The sequence below is a fragment of the Panthera pardus genome, unplaced genomic scaffold, assembly GCF_024362965.1.
Source record: "Panthera pardus isolate Hobbes unplaced genomic scaffold, ASM2436296v1 HiC_scaffold_15, whole genome shotgun sequence".
NCBI lineage: Eukaryota > Metazoa > Chordata > Mammalia > Carnivora > Felidae > Panthera > Panthera pardus.
In genome coordinates, this window is record NW_026526710.1 from 16,126,456 (window position 1) to 16,135,198 (window position 8,743).

An 8,743-nucleotide genomic window follows, 5' to 3' on the forward strand; every position below is an offset into this window, starting at 1 on the left:
AGTTAAGAGTCTCATCATCAGGGAAATACAAATCAAAACAACAATGAGATACCACCTCACACCCATCAGAATGTCTAAAATTAACAACTCAGGCAACAACAGATGTTGGAGAGGATACAGAGAAAGAGGATCTCTTTTGCACTGTTGGTGGGAATGCAAACTGGTGCAGACATTCTGGAAAACAATATGGAGGTTCCTCAAAAAATACAAAATAGAACTACCCTATGACTAAGCAATTGAACTAGTAGGTATTTATCCAAAGGATACAAACATGCTGATTTGAAGGAGCACATGCACCCCGATATTTATAGCAGTGCTACCAACAGTAGCCAAGTTATGGAAAGACCCCAAATGTCCATTGACTGATGAATGGATAAAGAAGATGTAGTATACATATACAATGGAATACTGTTCAGTGATGAAAAAGAATGAAATCTTGCCATTTGCAACAACATGGATGGAACTAGAGTGTAGTATGCTAAGCGAAATAAGTCAATCAGAGAAAGATAAATACCATATGATGTCACTCATACGTGGAATTTAAGAAACACAACAGATGAACATAGGGGAAGGGAGGGTAAAATAAGATAAAAGCAGAGAGGGATGCAAACCATAAGAGATTCTTAAATACAGAGAACAAGCTGAGGGTTGTTGGAGGGGAGGTCGATGGGGGGATGGGCCAAATGGGCAAGGGGCATTAAGGAGGGCACTTGTTGGGATGAACCCACACTGGGTGTTACGTGCTCATCATGAGTCACTAAATTATACTCCTGAAACCAATACTACACTATATATTAACTAACTTGAATACAAATAAATTTTTAATAAAAGATTCTATTTTTTGGTTTTTCTCCCTCCCTCCCTCTGCAGCCTATGAGGAGATCTAAATCATCCCATTTCCCTACTATAAATCCCTCTTATGCACCTTGAAGACCAGTTACTTCTTAACTATCACCAGGCAACTTTTCCATCCACCTCCTTTTCCCCAGTGTCCATGTAGATTTCTTCAGTTTTTGTTTTCCAGTCTGAAATCATTGCCTTCAAGCAGTCAAGACTTCAGTGACTAACCTTCTCCACTGTGTATCCTCATCTTGTTTTAAATCTTTCACTTCCAGTCCAGCATTCACCAGCTCTGTCCTGGTCATCACTGCCATCATTCTCTTACTGCACTCTCCTTCCTATGCAGCAGCTGTTGAACTTGGGAACTATACATCGGGTTTGGTGCCATGCTCATGAAGCCTGGGTTCTTCAGTAGGCTGGTGGTATCAAAGATGATGACACCTCCCATGTGACTCGCTCTAAGCTTCAGCTCTGCCTTACAGGTCTTGTTGTGGGGATCCAGCTCCAAATCTTGCCCATGGTAGGCCACATCTCAGCTGTGCTTCTTTGAACTGGAGAGCACTAGGCCCACTCTTCCATGGGCTTTGCTGTAGGACAGGTCTATGCAGTTGTCCGGCTCACAGTCCTGCCTTGCCCCCGCAGATCTCCTGAGTTTTCTGGAGGCTCCGGCTCTGTTACAGAAACAAATGGCATTGAACAGGTTCAGCTCAATGGATTCCCCTTAGAAGTGCACAGCAGCCTCAACATTTTCTACATTTCCTTCTGTTTAGGGACACTGTGACTTCTCAGCTGACAAGTTAAACACTATTTGATTGTGGGTAAGATACTAACATTCCAAGTGTCTGTTTCCTTGTGTGTAAAATGGAGATGATATTAGTGCTTAATTCCTGGGGCTAATGAAGAATGAAAGAGACAGTATATGTCAAATGCTTAGTCTGGTTCCTATAAAGGCAACTGGGAACTAGTAAGCATAAGCTATCATTATTGTTATTGTTATTTTAAAATATTATTGATAGGTGCAAGGATTTGTTTATAACTCCCCCAGCACATTCAAAATTAATGATTACAAAAAAAGGAAAAGAGGGGCGCCTGGGTGGCTCAGTCGGTTAAGCGTCCGACTTCAGCTCAGGTCACGATCTCACGGGTCTGTGAGTTCGAGCCCTGCGTCGGACTCTGGGCTGATGGCTCAGAGCCTGGAGCCTGCTTCCGATTCTGTGTCTCCCTCTCTCTCTGCCCCTCCCCCGTTCATGCTCTGTCTCTCTCTGTCTCAAAAATAAATAAACATTAAAAAAAAAATTGTTAAATAAAAATAAAAAAAAAAAGAAAAAGAAAAAGAAAAACCTAACTAGCACTAAACTTTCTACAAAATCCCCCTGTGAAGAAATCTTTCGGTTTTCTTTTCTTTCTTTCTTTAAAATGTTTTTTTAACATATTATTTATTCTAGAGAAAGAGAGAGAGACAGAGTGTGAGCTGAGAGAAGGACAGACAAAGGGGGAGACACAGAATCGGAAGCAGGCTCCAGGCTCTGAACTGTCAGCACAGAGCCTGATGCCGGACTGGAACCCAAGAACCATGAGATCATGACCTGAGCCGAAGTTGGATGTTAACTGACTGAGCCACCCAGGTTTTCTTCATTTTCTTTTAAGGCAAATGGATTATAATAGTTGTTTGCCATGTGTACAAATAGCACACGTTCTGTAAAATGCCATGTTGCTTTCCTTGATGGATAACACCTGTTGCCAGGGACAGGCTTCTTCCTTTTCACCATGTGCTGGAGCGGGAACTGTCTGTCCAAGAGATTCCTGGCCTCTTGACTGTTTCTCCCTGTCTGTCCAGCAGATGGCCACTGGAGTTTTTGTTTTCCTTCCAGTTCAATGCTGCAGGACTGACTTTTGAGGGAATAAGCACGTTCCAGGGCAGAGTCTGATTTGCTCAACTGGAACTTGATGTCCACCCCTGGGCCAATCAGCTGTGGTCTGGGAGGGTCATCTCTGTAGGGTGCTCTTGAGCACTGACTCTCTGAGAACAAGGGGCTTGGGTCATCAGGGCTGACAGGGTCATCCTGCTCATGCAGTCAGACAAGAGTTGCTGGGATGTACAGGTTGATGCCAGAGATGACAACCATGGCTCCCTGGAGCACATCCCTGGGAGATGTTGTTAATAATTTTCTTTTTTGGATATGCACCAAGTTTATTAATGTATTAATTAATCTAATCCTCTGAGGATTAAGACTTCAAAACAGAAGAGAAAGATCTTCACTTTCAACATCTTTGTGTTTAGTTTTTTTCTTTTTAATACACTTTATTTTCAGAACATTTTAGATTCATAGAAAAATTGACAAGATAGTATGGAGTACCCTGCATCTGATTTCCCTATTATTAACATCTTCCATTAGTATGATACATTTGCTTACAATTAGTGAATCATACTGATACATTACAATTAACTAAAATCCATACTTTATCCAGATTTTCTTAGTTTTCACCGAATGTCCTTCTTCTGTTCCAGGATTCCTCCAGGATACCACATCACACTAAGTTGTCATCTCTCCTTAGTCCCCTCTTGGCTGTGACTGTTTATCATATTTTCTGGTTGTTGGTGACCTTGACAGTTTTGAGAACTACTGGTCAAGTATTTTCTAGGCTGCTCCACTGTTAGGCTTGTCTCATGCTTTTGGGCTATTGGGAGGGAGACCACAGAGGTCTCCATTTTCATTACCTCATAGTAAGCATACACGATTTATGACTGTTGATATTGGCCTTGATCGCATAGCTGATGTAGTGTTTGTCAGGTTTCTCCACTGTCAAGTTACTCTTTGTTCCCCTTTCTATATCGTACACTTTGCAAGGAAGTCACTATGCACAGACTGTGCCTAATGGGTGAAGACTGATGCTCCCCCTCCTTGAGAGCAGAATATCTACATAAATTATTTAGAATTCTTTTGTGTATTAGTCCTAGAGCTGCCAATAACAAATTACCACCGACTGGGTGGTTTAAAACAACAGAAATGTATTCTCTCAGAGTTCTGGAGTCTAGAAGTCTGAAGTCAAAGTGTTGGCAGGGCCATGTTTCCTCTGAAGGATCTGGGAAAGAATCCTTCTGTGGCTCTTCCAGCTTCTGGTAACCCCAGGCATTACTTAGTTTGTGACAGCATGACTCCAATCTCTGCCTCAACCTTCACATGGCCTTCTTTGTGTATCTCTGTGTCCTCTTCTCTTCTTATAAGGACACCAATCACTGGATTAAGGGCTCACTGTAAATCCAGTGGAACAGCTGAAGATCTTTAGCTAATTCTGTTTGCAAATAACCTATTTCCAAAGAAAGTCACATTCTGAGGTTCCAGTGAACATGAGTTTTTGAGGGACACTATTCAGCTCATTCCATTCTGTGTAGAAGACTTGTCGTCTTTTCTCCCTTTTCTTAATTTATTCAATCATTTATATCATTATGGACTAATGGATATTTATTTTTTGCTTTGTGTCATAATCCAATACTACTTTTTTTCTTGCTCAAATTGTTTTAGCTTTGGCCATCAGGAACTGTTTCAGTTGGTTTCTGTGACATATTCTCATTAATTTTTTTTTGAGTATTTCTTTACTCTTTGGCATTATATGATGATCCTGGATCATCTTGTGTATTTCCTGCACCTGTCCTAGAACCAACTATTTCTGCAAGGAGTTCTGGTTCCTTTTATTGAAGATCAGCATTAGAAACCAAGATCTGGACATTAGGCATTCTTGGGGCTACAGGAGTGTCATTTCTTTTAGGCCCTTTCAGCTGATAAAGCAAAAAATATTTGTGTTTTACTAACTATAACTATATACACACATGCACACACACATCTATGCATTTTTCTATATATAGCTATATATATATATAGAGAGAGAGAGAGAGAGCTGAACATGAGCTCATGTTGATGTATCCAATACCACATGGATCATTCCAGGTTTCTACCTTTGGTTATCTGTAAACTCCTATTCCAACACAGAAAATTGCCACCTGATACCCATTTATTTAACCATTCTATTCCAGTATTCTTATATCAGAATTGTTAACCTGTACCCACATAGGAAACAATGATATCAATAGAGCAATGCTTCTGTGTAGTTCCTTTTGCCTTTAAGACTGGACTTATTCCAGGGGCGCCTGGGTGGCCCAGTCGGTTAAGCGGCCGACTTCGGCTCAGGTCATGATCTCGCGGTCCGTGAGCTCGAGCCCCGCGTCGGGCTCTGTGCTGACAGCTCAGAGCCTGGAGCCTGTTTCAGATTCTGTGTCTCCCTCTCTCTGACCCTCCCCTGTTCATGCTCTGTCTCTCCCTGTCTCAAAAATAAATAAAACGTTAAAAAAAAAAAAAAAAAAAAAAAAAAGACTGGACTTATTCCAAAGATTTGTTTAGATCAGTAGCCGATCCCCTTCAGTGAAGTTGTTTCACCTACTCATACATTCATAGAGTCAAATTCTTTTACCATGGCCTGCCTTCCTTCCTAGGATCCCCCAACTTCCTATGTGATTTTTTAAAAATTTGCAGACATTAAGGTTCACTCTTTGTGTGGTACAGTTCTGAGTTTTGAGAATTGCAATAATGAATTGTATCCACCATTACAGGATCATAGAATTTCATTGCCTTAAAATCCCCTGTGCCTCATTATTCATCCCTCTCCACGAACCTCTGTGTGTACTTTTCCAACACCACAAGCAATTAACTCAATTAACTCAATTCTGACACTATCTGCCTGGAGAGAGCTTAAGATCCCACAGGCTGAGGGTTCAGTCCTACAAGACACAACCTCCCACCCCCCAACTCTTCAGAAGCTAATCACAAGTCTGGGTTGTCATTTGTGCTTCTGACCAATCGGCTATAGACAGATATTCCCATGACCCATACTTGGGTTTTACTAACTTGCTAGAGTGGCTCAAAGAATCAGACAAACATTTTACTTACCAAATTACCAGTTTGTTATAAAAAGATATAACTCAGGAACAGCCAGATGGGAGAGATGCATAGGGTAAGGTATGTGGGAAGAGGCCCAGAGTTTCCAGAAGGCATTCTGGAATTCTCTTGTATTTCTATGTGTTCACCAACTTGGCAGCTCTCCAAACCCTGTCCTTTTGGGTTTTTTTGAAGGCTTCATAATATAGGTATGATTGAGTTGAATATCAAGCCCTTCTCCCCACCCTAGAGGTGGGGGTGGTGGTGGGACTGAAAATTCTAACCCTTGAATCACGTGGTTGTTTCTCTTGGGAACGAGCCCCCACCCTTAGGTTACCTAGGGGTTTTCCAAAAGCCACTTCATTCACATAACAAAGACACATTTTGTCACTCTTGTCACTTAGCAAATTCCAAGGTTTTTAGGAGCTTTGTGTCAGAACAGGGATGAAGACCAAATACTTAATTCTTTTTTTTTTTTTTTTGTATTTTTATTTAATTATTTTTTTTAATTTACATCCAAGTTAGTTAGCATATAGTGCAACAATGATTTCAGGAGTAGATTCCTTAATACCCCTTACCAATTTAGTCCATCCTCCTCCCACAACCCCTCCAGTAACCCTCTGTTTGTTCTCCATATTTAAGAGTCTCTTATGTTTTGTCCCTCTCCCTGTTTCTATATTATTTTTGTTTCCATTCCCTTATGTTCATCTGTTTTGTACCTTAAGGTCCTCATTTGAGTGAAGTTATATGATATTTGTCTTTCTCTGACTGACTAATTTCACTTAGCATAATACTCTCTAGTTCCATCCACATAGTTGCAAATGGCAAGATTTCATTCTTTTTGATTGCAGAGTAATACTTCATTGTGTGTGTGTGTGTGTGTGTGTGTGTGTGCGCGCGCGCATACCACATCTTCTTTATCCACTCATCCATCGATGGACATTGGGGCTCTTTCCATACTTTGGCTATTGTTGATAGTGTTGCTATAAATATGAGGTTGCATGTGCCCCTTTGAAACAGCATACCTGTATCCCTTGGATAAATACCTAGTAGTGCAGTTGCTGGGTCGTAGGTTAGTTCTATTTTTAGTTTTTTGAGGAACCTCCGTACTGTTTTCCAGACTGGCTGCACCAATTTGCATTCTCACGAGCAGTGCAAAAGAGATCCTCTTTCTCCGCATCCTTACCAGCATCTGTTGTTGCCTGCGTTGTTAATGTCAGCCATTCTGACAGGTGTGAGGTGGTATCTCATTGTGGTTTTGATTTGCCAAATGCTTAATTCTTATTATAAATCACAATACCACAACTAGCATCCACTGATTATTTTACTGTCTCTACAGTGTTGTGTTGTCCAGCTGGAATCATACAATCATAGCCTTTTCATATCAGCTTCTTTCACTCTGTAATATGCATTTAAGGTTTTTCCATGTCTTTTCATGGCTTAATAGCTTATTTCTTTACATTGCTGAATAACAATCCACTATATCAATGTACCGTAGTTTAGTTATCCATTCATCTATTGAAAGACATTTTGATTGCTTCCCGTTTGGGGCAATTATGAATAAAGCTGCTATGAACATTTCCATGCAATTTCTTTGTGTGAGGTGTTGATGATAATTTTGGGGTGTCTAGGGCATCTAGCTTTATCCCCACATTCTCAGCTATAGGATGAGAAACATCATTTACGGGTTTGCAGCTTTACAGTGGTGGTTCTGAGGGTCTCAGTCTATTCCTTTGGCTTAGAGAATCCTTCTTTCAGTCCATGGCTTTGACTACCCAACACATTGACAACTTGCCTGTTACCTGCTCCAGCTTGTCCCCAGAGGGCTCACTAATGTCTCACTGCTTCCTACTCCTCCACCTCCTTTCCACAAATCTCAAAATGAACTCATTACTTTCTATGTCAAATCTGCACTAGGTTCTTTATTCAATCACTTGGTGGGGGCACCCATCCCCCTAACCCCAATGCCCTCCTCTACTTCTCATATCCAGTCAGTTATCCAATTGGGGAGTTCACCCTGAAGTGTCCTCCTCCTCTGTTTCATCACCATTGATGCCACCTTAGGGAAGGTCAGAAAGCTGTTTTGATCTTTCCTTTTGATCTTGGTGCTTTTGAATCTTACCTTTTGAACTTGGAGCTTTATTTATTTATTTTAATGTTTATTTTTGAGACAGAGAGAGACAGAGCATGAACAGAGGAGGGTCAGAGAGAGAGGGAGACACAGAATCTGAAGCAGGCTCCAGGCTCTGAGCTGTCAGCACAGAGCCCAACACAGGGCTGGAACTCAAGGACCATGTGATCATGACCTGAGCTGAAGTCAGACGCTTAACTGACTGGGTGACTGAGCCACCCAGGCGTCCCTGAACTTGGTGCTTTAGACAAACCATGCCATTTGTGCCTCTGTGTCTTTTCATAAGCCCTTGCCTTTGCCAGCGTGTTGAGATTTGGGGGTGATGGTGGGGTTCGTGAGGTTCAGAGCCGATGGCCAAGAAAGATTCTTGAAGACGTCTTTGGTGCAAAAAGGTGATTTTATTAAAGCATGGGGACAGGACCCGTGGGCAGGAAGAGCTGCACTGTAGGGGGGCCATGGGGACAGGACCCGTGGGCAGGAAGAGCTGCACTGTAGGGGGGCGGGGCGGGATGGGGACCATTTTATGGAGTCAGGGGAGAGGGAGCTCCAAAAGGATTTTCATATGCTAAAGACTCACAGATTATTGAAGGCCTAGCTATTGTCAAGCTAATGTTGTTTTGCCATCTATCAAAGCATTAACATTAAGACAGTAGGGAGTTCCTGGACTTTAGGCTGTTGATGGGATTGCCTTTTTCTTGTAAACTGCTTGAGACTCTATTCAGTTTAACCATTTTTCCCCATTTTCCTTTGTTTTTGGGCAGCCAAAATTCTTTTCCTTTGTTTTTGCCTGAGGAGTAACACATATCCCACTTTGGGGGGTGGTGTGTGTGCTAGCTTGTAT